The 12801-nt window shown below is 40.6% G+C and overlaps 2 pseudogenes; one reads left to right on the plus strand and one right to left on the minus strand.

Moving 5' to 3' along the window:
• The window catches only part of LOC133777375 (serine/arginine-rich splicing factor 3-like), a 391636-nt pseudogene that overhangs the window by 185283 nt on the left and 193552 nt on the right, over nt 1-12801 (plus strand).
• LOC133776573 (tropomyosin alpha-3 chain-like) lies at nt 1726-2639 on the minus strand (annotated as a pseudogene).

Raw genomic sequence — 12801 nt, forward strand, 5'->3', positions numbered from 1 at the left:
TATCATTGTGACTGTTGATTTCTCATATATTATTATATATTTGACATATATTATCTTGTGTTGAGAAATGCTCCCTCTATTCCCAATTTGTATCATGAAAGGATTTTGTGTTTTATCAAAAGCTTTTTATGCATCTATTTTTTTTAATTTGACAGGTATAGTTATAAACCGTAAGAGAGACAGAGAGAAAGGTCATCCTTCCATTGGTTCATCCCCCAAAAGGCTGCTATGGCCGGCACTGCACCGATCCAAAGCCAGGAGGCAGATGCTTCTTCCTGGTCTCCCAAGCAGGTGCAGAGGCCCAAGCACTTGGGCCATCTTCCACTGCCCTCCTGGGCCACAGCAGAGAGCTGGATTGGAAGTGGAGCAACCAGGACTAGAACTGGTGCCCATATGGGATGCCAGTGCCACAGGCGGAGGATTAACCAAGTGAGCCATGATGCCAGCACCTTTCTGCATCTATTTAGATAATCATACATATGGTCTTCATTCTTCAATTTGCTAATATGATATATCATATTTATTGATTTGTGCATGTTAAACAATCCTTGCATAAGATAGATAAATCTTACTTGGTCTGGGTGAATGATCTTTTTTTTTTTTTGGAGGGACTGGTTCTTTATTTCAAAAAGACACTTATTGTCAATAATCAGTATCAAAACAGTTACACTATTGGTTTTTCTTTCTCCCAACAGGCCCCAAAGATACCACACCAAAGGAGAGTACATTTTAAGCCAATAAGCTTCAGGATGTACACCTAACAGACCTCACAGAAACCTCACCAAAAGTGGGGACAGGGTGGGGGAAGGAACTTGGAAAGACTAGCACACTGCCAGCCCATACTGTGGAATGCTCTCACAGCCAGAAAGGCTGGCCAGGGTCCCCAAGGCCAGAGAAGCAAAGTTTCAAAATAATCTAAAATGTAAAAGTCTTGTACAGAAGCTATTCAAGATTTCTCCAGCACTGACTGATACAAAGCACAATGAGATGGCACTTTTAGAAACAGCAGCTTCAGACCCAGCAAAGGGTGGTGAGATGAGTTTTATATGGCTAAATCAGTGGCAAAAACATAATTTTCTTTCTCTAAAGGAGGCAGGAAAAGCAGTGAAGTGATCACCTCAACCTAAGAGGCACATGATCCATTCTGCAAGCTGTTGGGAAGGGGCAGAGGTGGGGCAAAAAAATGGTCTCAGAGGTCTTACCATTTTAATTTGGTCACTTCTGATGAATGAAAAAACAAAACAAAACAGAAAAAAAAAAAAACAGTGTCCAAAGATACCTTAAAGCTGTAAGCCTGAACAGCATGAGGGGTTTTTGTTTTTGGCCAACTCCTCCCAGAATCACCTTTCTGGTTTGGCTGATGCTTTGTACAGAGCAGTGAGGTTCCCCACAGAGGCATCTTTCCTGGGCTCTGTCTGGCACCCAGTAAGGCAGACCCAACACCTCTTTCCCTGCTCTGTCGACAGGGCACTATGCGTTAAGCTGAAAAGTCACCTTCAAAAAGTAAGAAAAGGATTAGATTGCTCCTTCAGAGTGTGGAATTACTTGGAATGTTTTACAAAATGGTCACTACAACAAAAAAGGTAATTACAAAATGTGTACATCACAATATGCTTTTAAAGACACTTTGTATTGTGCTCACATTCCCTTAAATGTTGTTCCCAAAAGCGCTCAGCTTCTAGTTCCACTGGAATCTCTGGGAAGAGGCAGAGACAGTTTGGTGAAAAAGACATGGGGGTGGGGTCTAACGACAGAGGAGGTGGGTGGCAAAAGGAGAAAGCAGACTTCCAGTTAAAAGATCAGCCCTCAGTTTAGAGGTCAGCTCTGGGCAGGCTGGCCTCAGGTGGAGTCAGGGTCAGAGGGAGGAGCAGCGGCAGGATGGGACTGGGGTGCTCTACATCTCTTTCAGGTCAAGCAGAGTCTGGTCCAGCATCCTTTGTGTACAGAGGTGCTCCTCTTTGGTGCATTTCAGTTTATCTTCCAAATCATCAATTGTCTTTTCCAGCTTGGCTACCAATCTCTCAGCAAATTCAGCACGGGTCTCTGCCTCCTTGAGTTTATCAGTGAGAATCTATTTCTTCCTCATATTTGTCCTCTTTTTGAGAGTACTTTTCCTCAGCAGCACTCAGACACTTCAGGTTCTGGTCTATCATTCTGATCTGCTCATCCATCTCTCGGCAACGGGACTCTGCCAGCTCAGCTCGTTCCTCTGTGCATTCCAAGTCTCCTTCAATAATCACCAATTTACGAGCCACTTCTTCATACTTCCTGTCTGCTTCTTCTGCAATGTGCTTAGCTTATTTGAGTTAGATTTCCTGGAGTTCCATCTTTTCTTCATCTTTTAAGGCCCGGTTTTCAATAACCTTCATACCTCTCTCACTCTCATCAGCAGCTTTTTCTGCTTCTTCCAACTTTTGTAGGGCAGTGGCCAGGCGCTCCTGAGCACGATCCAGCTCCTCTTCCACCAACTGGATCCTGTGGTTCAAGGAAGCCACCTCAGCCTCAGCCTGCTCTTGGGCCCGCCTTTCTCCCTCCACTTCACGCTGAAGGCACTTGGCCCTCTCCTCTTCGTCATCTGCCTGCTGCTGCAGAACCTGGATCTTGCACTTCACCACCTCGATGGTGGTGATCCCGGCCATGGTGCCCACCCAGCTGCTTCTCATGCTCCAGCTCCTGTCTCCTCCACTCAGTGCTTCAGCCGCTTCTCCAAATGATCTTTCTGATATGGTGTTGGATTCTATTTCATAGTAATTTGTTGAGGATTTCTGCATCTATGCTCATCAGAGATATTGGTCTATAGTCCACTTTATTTGTTGTATCTTTTTCTGATTTTATAATTAAGATCATGCTAACTGCTTAATAGGAGTTTGGGAGGAATCTCATCATTTCAGTTGGTTTAAATAGTTAACATTAATTGGGATTAATCTATTTATTTGAGAGGCCAAGTTACAGACAGAGAGGGAGAGGCAGAGAGAAAAGTCTTCCATCCAATGGTTCATGCCCCAAATCCATTCCAGCTGATGCTAATGCACCCAGGAAAGCATCAGAGGGTGACACAAGTGTTCAAAACCTTGGACCTACGTGGGAGACCAGGATGAAACCCTTGGCTCCTGGCTCCTGGCTCCTGGCTGGCCCAGCCTCAGATACTGCAAGATTCTCTCTCTGTCTCTCTCTCTCTCCCTCCCCCCCCCTCCAACTCTGCCTCTAAAATAAATAGAGGGAAGTGCTTGGTGCAGCAAGATTAAGGCACCATCTGGAGTGCCAGCATCCCACATGGGTGCCAGTTTTTGTCCCATCTACCTCCCTGATGATGCACCTGGGAAAGTGGGGGAGAATGGTCTGGGTCTTTGAATGCCTGCCTCCATGTTGTATACCTGAAAGAAACTCCTGGCTTCTGGTTCAGCCTGTCCCAGCCTCAGCTGTTGCAGCCATTTGAGGAATGAACCAGGCAAAGAAGACCTCTCTCTCTCTGTAACTCTTTCAAATGAATAAAATATTTTTAAAAGCCCATGAATGAGAGAGAAGAGATATTGAGAAATCTTCCAACTTCTGGTTTATTGCCTCAAATTACCAAAAAGGCTGGGTCTGACCCTGAAACCAGCAGCCTGGAACCCCATCTGAGTCTCCTATTGGGGTGGCAGTGGCCCACCTACTTGGGCCATCCTCTACTGATGGAAGCATTAGAATTAACATTAGCAGGAAGCTGGATTCAAAGTGAGGCATTAGGCACCCAAAAGAGCTCTCATTTATTTTTAAATGAAAACTGTGTATGAAAGTTATTATTGAAAACTGAAAAGATTGTGAATGGGAGAGAGGGGACTTGTGTTAGGGGATTTAAGCCATGGAAATAGCCTCATGAACAACCAACAACCTTACTGTATTAATCATGTTAAAATATGTTCCGAAATCTGTATATATGAAATACATGAAACTTGCAGACCTTAAATACAATGAAAAAAAAAGATTTTTCCAGAAGAATTAAAGTTATTTAATCTAGGTCCTTTCTTCAGGACTAATGATCTTTTAAATTGAAAGTAGTTTATATATAAGAGTCGGAATAAGAGAGGGAGGAGATGTACAGTTCGGCACATGCTCAATCAGACTTACCCCAATGGTATTGTTAGAAATGTGCCAGGGGATTCCAATTCAGTCCCATCAAGGTGGCATGTGTACCAATGCCATCTCACTAGTCAAAGTCAGTTTCAGTTCATAATTGATCAAAATGATAGGATTAAGTGTCAAAGGGATCAGATAAACAAGACTATTGTTTGCATATACTAACTGATAGAATTAAAAAGGAGAGAATGGGGCCAGCGCCGTGGCTCAACAGGCTAATCCTCTGCCTTGCGGCACTGGCACACTGGGTTCTAGTCCCGGTCAGGGTGCTGGATTCTGTCCCGGTTGCCCCTCTTCCAGGCCAGCTCTCTGCTGTGGCCAGGGAGTGCAGTGGAGGATGGCCCAGGTCCTTGGGCCCTGCACCCCATGGGAGACCAGGAGAAGCACCTGGCTCCTGCCATCGGATTAGCGTGGTGCACCAGCCGCACTGCGCCGACCGCGGCGGCCATTGGAGGGTGAACCAACGGCAAAAAGGAAGATCTTTCTCTCTGTCTCTCTCTCTCTGTCCACTCTGCCTGTCAAAAAAAAAAAAGGAGAGAATGATCCAACGTGGGAAGTGGGATACACAGCAGACTCATAGAATGGCAGATGTCCTAAACAGCACTCTGGCCACAAAATCAGCCCTTAAGGCATTCGGATCTGGCTAAAAAGCCCATGAGAGTATTTCAGGCATGGAAAGTCAAGAAACTGTGGCAAAAAAAAAAAAAAACGGCCTAAGTGAAAGATCTCTGTGAGTGAGATCCCAGTGGGAAGAATGGAAGGGAAGAGAGAATTTCCATTTTGACTGTAGCCTTGTCTAAAAAAGATCGGAGTTGGTGAACTCAAGAGGCTTCCATAGCCTAGGCAGCTCATGACAAGGGTGTCAGGTGATTACTGACATCATAAGAGTGTCAATCGTTAAATCAACAACAGGAGTCACTGTGCACTTATTCCCCATGTAGGATCTCTGTCCTTAATGTGTTGTACTATGTGAATTAAGGGCATAATTAATACTCAAACAGTACTCTATACTTTGTGTGTCTATGTGGCTGCAAACTGTTGAAATCTTTACTTAGTAAATACTAAGTAGATCTTCTGTATATAAAGATAATTGAAAATGACGATGAAAAATGGGTTGGGAGAGGGAGTGGGAGATGGGATGGTTGCAGGTGGGAGGGAGGTTAGGGGGTGGGAAAGCTGCTATAATCCAAAAGCTGTACTTGAAAAAGTTATATTTATTAAAAAAGCTAAAAAAAGAATCATCAATTGAGTCATTAAAATGTCATCTACTGTTGTTTTGAATTTTTTTATTATTAGTGTGTTTGAACTTTATTTCCTAAGTTCATTGTTCAATTATATATCTTCATTTCTATACTGGATTTACCAATTATAAATAACTTTTATTTAAATAAATGGAGGGTCCAGCAATGTGGCATAGCAGCTAAGGGTGCCACCTGCAGCGCCGGCATTCCATATGGCTGCCAGTTCAAGAACTGGCTGCTCAACTTCTGATCCAGCTCCCTGCTGTGGCCTGGTAAAGCATTACAAGATAGTCCAAGTCCTTGGGCTCCTGCACCCCTATGGGAGACCTGGAAGAAGTTTCTGGATCCTGGTTTCAGATAAACCCAGCTCCTGCTGTTGTGACCCATTTTGGAGTAAACCAGCAGGTGGAAGACTTCTCTCTTTCTCTCACTCTACATCTCTGCCTCTGCACTATGTAACTCTGTCTTTCATACAAATAAAAAAATGTAAAAAATAAAAACTGTAAATGAGAGGAACAATTTTCATGTATTTGACATACATGGCTTTAAGAGAATAATGAAATTTCCCACTATACCCTCTCTCTGTTAGTGTCTACCTCCCTCCTCTTTCCTTTCTTATTTCCTCTTATTATTATTACAATGACATGCTTTAAATTTAATTTTACAAACAGGGATAACCCTCCACTAATTACGGAATTCAAGCAGTAACAACTTGTAAGCACAGAAAAGGAAAACACACACACACACACACACACAAAACAGTTTGCCTGTGATTTTCTGGTAAAAATTAATGGGAATTCCTCAGCAATTTGGCCAGTAATGGGTGGATGAACAAGAAAATCTGGTTCTGCTGTGGATAACTCAATACCATATCTTGCAACAGCCTCTTTGCTTTGGATTCCTTACCTATTTTTTGTGTATTTCACTATTTTTAATGAATTTAATGATGTTACATTTTGCTTCATGCTGGAAAATGGAATTCAGGTAACTAGAAGAATGGTCTTTTTAAATCAGGGCACAGGATTGCACTTTCTGGAATTCAAGGTTGTTTTTATAGTTTGGGGCACATTATCTGATAAGTCCATTGTTCATCTGCAATTCATCCTTTTTTGGTTTTTAATTAGTTTCTTGCTGTATCTCTTTCATTCATTAGTTATTCGGGAAAAAAAAAACCAACAGTTTTGACGTAGTATCCATTCTGATATAAAAACACTCTACAAACTGCAATATTGTGGTTCAAAATCTACAGGCAACACTGACCAAGATTATGTTTGTGTTTCTGAAAATGAAATTTAAGCCATTAATAGAAGAGAGGGATTTTAGTTTTCTGCAAAATGAGTTTGCCTGCGATTTTCTGGTTAGACTCAATCATAACTCCTCCAAAATTTGGCCAGTTTTAGGAGGATGAAATGAAACAAATCAGGTTCTTTTGTGGCTAACACAATCTCAGATCTCGCAACAGCCCCTTTGCTTTGGGCTTTCTTGCATATGTTTTGTGTATTCCACTATTTTAATTAATTTTATGATGTTACATTGTATTTCATGTTGGATAACGGAATTGAGGTAACTGGATGAATGGTCTTTTAAATCAGGGCATGGGAATGGGCTTTCTGGAATTCCAAGTTGGTTTAATACTTTTGGGTGCATCAACCAATACGTCCATTGTTCATCTGCAATTCCCTCCATGTCTTCTGGTTTTTAATTTGTTTGTTGCCATTTCTCTTTCATTCATTATTTATTCTTACCAAAGAAACAACATATTTCATGTTGTATATTTTCATATGCAAGCACACTATAAAATGGAGTTTTATGGATCAAAATCTACAGGCAACATTGACCAAGATGATGTTTGTGTTTCTGAAGATGAAAGTTAAGCCTTTCATAGAACAGAAGGACTTTAGTTTTATGCAAAATGAGTTTGTCTGCGATTTTCTGGTTATACTCAATCGGAATTCCTCACAATTTGGCCAGTTATGGGTGGATGAAATGAGAACAATCTGGTTATTCAGTGGCTAATTCAGTATGAGAACTTGCAACAGCCTCTTTACTTTGGGTTTTCTTGAGGATTTTTGTGCATTTCACTATATTTTTTTAACTTTTATTTAATGAATATAAATTTCCAATGTACAGCTTATGGATTACAATGCCTTCCCCCTCCCATAACTTCCCTCCCAGCCGCAACCCTCCCCTCTCCCTCTCCCTCTCCCCTTCCATTCACATCAAGATTCATTTTAAATTTTCTTTGTTTACAGCAGATCAATTTAGTATACATTAAGTAAAGATTTCAACAGTTTGCATCCACATAGAAACACAAAGTGAAACATACTGTTTGAGTACTAGTTATAGCATTAAATCAAAATGTACAGCACATTAAGGACAGAGATCCCACATGAGGAGCAAGTGCACAGTGACTCCTTTTGTTGACCTAACAAATTGACACTCTAGTTTATGGCGCCAGTAACCACACTAGGTTCTCATCATGAGTTGCCAAGGCTATGGAAGCCTTCCAAGTTCTCTGACTCTGATCATATTTAGACAAGGTCATAAAAGACAGGGTGAGGATAGTAACCAATGATCCTAAGAGTGACAATAATGAGGTATGAAAAATTATACAGCATTAAATGGGGAAGAGGACCATCAGAACACACAGGTTGGGAGTAGAGCCATTGGTGGTAGAGTAGAGGTTATGATTACGAAGGAATGAGGCCCAAGTGTGCTAGACAGGGTCTAGAAGAAAGGACAGAGTCATTATTAGAGGAGCTAAGAAAGGTGCTGTCTAAGCTACAATTAAGTTTTCTGATTGAGAGGCAAATATAACCTGACAGAAGGGGCTTGATAATAATCTGTTGGGCTTTAGGCCTTGTGAGTTAAGAGGCCCAGACCTATCTATCTCTTCACATGGGGTACATCCTAAGGGAGGTGTGAACCTCCTAGGGGAAGGCACTCTGTTGACTTTCATTACTTGGCTGGCCTGAGAGGAGAGCTGGCCAGGTAAAGGCAGGTGGAATCTCTAACAAGAAATTTACAGTTCTGCCTTCAATGTTGCTGACCTTACTTGGCCGTCCCCTCAGCTGCAGTGCTCACTTTGGAAGTTGGGCTGAGTGAAGGGCTTTTCAGCTTAGAGCCAATAAGATCTGTGGCTCTGACCTGGGCATCCTTCGACTCCAGGGCAGGTCCATTTCCAGTGATCCAACGATTGGCATAGCTGCCAGGGCTCTTCACAAGTTGACTTCTGCTGAAGCCTAGGCTTATCACATTGAAAGCCACTGCAGTGGACTGGCCTGTTGGGTCTCCTTGAGGGCAGATCACAGTACAGATCAGCCATTAATAGGCCTGCCACCCATTGCTTCTGATGCCTCGCTTTCTTTTCCTCCTGGTTTTTGTTAAAGCAGACCAGAGGATGCAAGTCAAGGGAGTGTGCATGTCCCATCTCTAAACTTCGGTGGCCTGAACTACAAGTGTATAGTCACAGGCATGTTCTGTAGTAGTTTTTCTAAGGTAGACAATGCCCATGAGGAAAATTATATTCTCACTTTGAAACTTTCTTTCCCTTTGGTCTGAAAGGGAGGTTTTTTCTACTTACTGTTTACTTCGCTGATGGCGAAGTAAATATAGCTACGAGATTATAACTTATGCTCTTATTTTGGCTATGCTATTACAGAAAAATGTTAGCCATTTCTTTTATAAGGTCTAAAGATTAAATTGTGTATCCTACAGGTTCCTTCATAATAGAATTCATTTCCTACCTTTAGGAGAATAGAGAAATGAAAGAACAAGTTGGGCTTAGAATAGAGAAATGAGGGAGCAAGTCCTAGATCGCTTGCTGACAATAGCAATATTACATGAATACTTAGCAAATAGTTTCAACCATTAGATAACAGCTTAAGAAAACATTTACCAGAAGGTCCAATGCCTTCTCGAAATTTTAAGAATCATGTATTTTGAAAAACCACTTAAATATCTAACGTGGGGTAGTTTGTTTAACCAGTAAACTTAAGCTCAACCATATAAAATGTTTTTAGTTTCTTTCTACCAACAAGTATAAAACATATGATACACAGATTCAGGTCCCACAAATTAAAATGTATCTTTGATTGATTTTAGCAGCTTAAATTTATGGACAATTTTATCTATAAGCCAATTAAAATAAAACTCTTAAAATTTTCCCATGTGGACATACAATATGTACACACATATAACATAACATAATAGACCAATATAGCAATTTTAATACTAGCTTTTAAAATCTTTAACTCTTTTTGTAGATTGCCAATTGATTTGAATTGCTTTTTGTTTTTAGTAACCTCAGTTAACCATACTTTCTCTCAGTTGGAACTTTTACTACATTATTGGCTTCATCTGCTTACAGAGCCATCCCAAAGTACTGAATACAATAGAAGGGGCTGGAAAAAGTCCATAGGAACCTATAGGAGGACAGCTAAACACAGAACCAACAACGCTTTAGTTTTATGAGCAGCACATCATATATAACTGTGGATGACAAAAGACTTTAAGTTGCCATGTTTAAAATTGTAAACTCATCAACCAACAAAAGGCACTTGCTTACTTCACAGTATTTTTGAAAGCACCTGTAGGATTTTACAAGTATTTAACCCTTTAGGCCTCTGGGGCTTTCTCATTAAGATAACTATCATGTCTAGTAACACAAGACCATTAGACTTTTTAATTCTCAAACATTTGTATTAATAGCATTTTCCATTCTAGAAACTTAAAATTTAGTACCATGTCACATCTTGACAGTACTTCTAATATAATCCAAATAGCCTGATTAGTTGGTATCTCTATAAGATGAGAGACATAGGTCCTTCGATTTTTTCAGTTGGGCCCAAACTGGAAAAACCAAAGTCCAGGATTTACTGGAAATTTTAGAGACCAGATTGTTTGACACTTTGATTTTTTGAATGCCTGTCAAGAATGCCAAGAAGGCTCAAAATCCAAAATATCTGGTTGAAATAAGATTCCTTAAAATCATGACATAACATAAACCAAATTTGATCATTGTTACAAGGTGATAATTCAGATCTTTGAAAATAAACACATATTTAAATAACCCATAGCTCTTACTAAAAATTCAGCTGTTTTTGAACAATTAGAATTTAACAGACATCAAGAGAACATAATAGATTACTTTAACACATTGCTTTAACAGAGCATCAGAGTTTAATTCTATGTCAAAGAGAAATTGAGCTTCCTGTGATCTTTTGCTGTGAGGTTTCCTTCCTTTACCTTCTTTCATATTGGTGACCGTATTTCTGTGTGTAGCACATCTTAAGCATCTTTTGCAGGGCAGGACGAGTGGCAACAAATTCTTTCAATTTCTGTTTGCTATGAAAAGTTTATTTCACCTTCATTCACAAATGAGAGCTTTGCAGGATATAATATTCTGGGCTGGCAGTTTTTCTCTCTTAGTTCCTGGGCTATGTCTCGCCATTCCCTTCTAGCTTGTAGGGTTTCTGATGAGAAGTCTGCTGTGAGTCTACTTGGAAATCCTCTGAGAGTAATCTGACATTTCTCTCTTGCACATTTTAGAATCTTTTCTTTATGTTTCACTGTGGTGAGTTTGATTACAACATGTCACGGTGAGGATCTCTTTTGGTCATGTTTATTAGGTGTTCTATAAACTTCCTGTACTAAGATGCCTCTGTCCTTCTCCAAACCTGGGAAATTTTCTGCTAGTATCTCACTGAAAATGCCTTCTAATCCTTTCTCCCTCTCCATGCCTTCAGGAACTTCTAGAACCCGAATGTTAGGTTTTTTAATAGTATCCTGTAGATTCCCAACAATATTTTTTAGATTTCTAATTTCCTCTTCTTTTCTTTGGTTTGCCTGTTTCCTTTCCTGTTCTCTGTCTTCTAAGTCTGATATTCTCTCTTCTGCTTCGCCCATTCTGTTTTTAAGGCTCTCTAATGTGTTTGTCATTTGATCTATTGAATTCTTCATTTCATTATGATTTCTCATCACTATCACAGTTTCTTGTTCTACTAGTTGTTTCATTTCATTTTGATTCCTCCTTAATATTTCATTTTCACGAGAGAGATTTTCTATCTTGTCCATTAAGGATTTCTGTAGTTCAAGAATTTGTTTTTGAGAACTTCTTAATATTCTTGTCAATTTATTGAGATATGCGTCTTTCATTTCTTCTATCTCATCATCTTCATAATCTTGAATTGGGGAGTCTTTTTCATTTGGGGGCGTCATAGTGTCTTCCTTGTTCCTGTTACCTCGGTTTTTGCATTTGTTGTTTGGCATTTTGGAGATATTTGGTTTCTTCACTGTGGTGTTTTTTCTTGTTATACTATGGCTCTTTATTAAGTGGACTGTCTGCTTTTGGTGGAGCCTTAGAGGCTTGAGATGAGTGTAGGCTGAGAGCTCTGTTTGGTTCCTCAGGGTTGAGGGTGTGCCAAAGGTGACACTCCCAGGTTAGGCATGGTAAATCTCCCTTTCTTTCATTCTTTTTTTTTTATTCAAAAGGGACATAATTCCACACAGCTGAATGTAATTGGAGGTAGTTACCAGGCGAATGATATACCTACAGGAGCCAGAGATCGGAAGCTCTTTCCAAGGACCACCCAGGGAATGTCTGCTGCCCTCAGTGTGGGCTCCAATTCTCCTGCAGTCTCCCACTGGGTTGCCAAGTTAGATCCGAATCTCCTGTTATTTCACCCCCTAGAGTCAGGTTTTTCTGCTAGGCTCAGGGCCAGTGCAGCCCTGAGGTCACCCTGCTTATGACGTATGTCCAAAATGACCCCTCTCTTTGTGTTGCTCATCTTTGAGGGGTGAGCGGAGAGAGAAACTCATGTCCATATCAGTCACTTTTTTTTCCTCTCTCTCTTCTAGTTAGCCTGGTGAACTTTTCCCCATGGAGTTTCAAGCCTTGTTCCCTCTAGTCTCCTCTTTCTGCTTTCTCACTGGTGTCTCGGGCTATTGAGGTTCAGCTCACCTTGCGTTCCAGTGTTGGTGTGTTGAGTCTGCCGCTGGTGTCCTGAACTTGGGCTCCCACGCTCTCCACGCAGGTCCACTGTGAATCACTAGTTCCAGAAGATTTTCCTCTGCTGTTTCTTCCCCTACTCTTCCTTGAACCTGCAGTATCTCCACTTTTATTAAACTGTCTGTTCCCGGACTATCAGTGTGCGCCCTTCCTATTCTGCCATCTTGCCACCCATTTCAATATATTTAAGAATTTTATGAGGTTACATTGTGTTTCATGCTGGAAAATGGAATTCACGTAAGTGAATAAATGATCTTCTTAAATCAGGGCAGAGGATTGAGCTTTCTGGAATTCAATGTTGGTTTTATAGGTTTGGGCACATCAGCAGATAATTTTTTATTAATATGCAATTATCTTGGTTTTTTTTCTTTTTTTTAAATTTGTTGCCATATCTCTTTCTTTCAGTTTTTATTCGAACCAAATTAAAAAAAAAGT

The sequence above is a fragment of the Lepus europaeus genome, chromosome 18 (genome assembly GCF_033115175.1).
Source record: "Lepus europaeus isolate LE1 chromosome 18, mLepTim1.pri, whole genome shotgun sequence".
Taxonomy (NCBI): domain Eukaryota; kingdom Metazoa; phylum Chordata; class Mammalia; order Lagomorpha; family Leporidae; genus Lepus; species Lepus europaeus.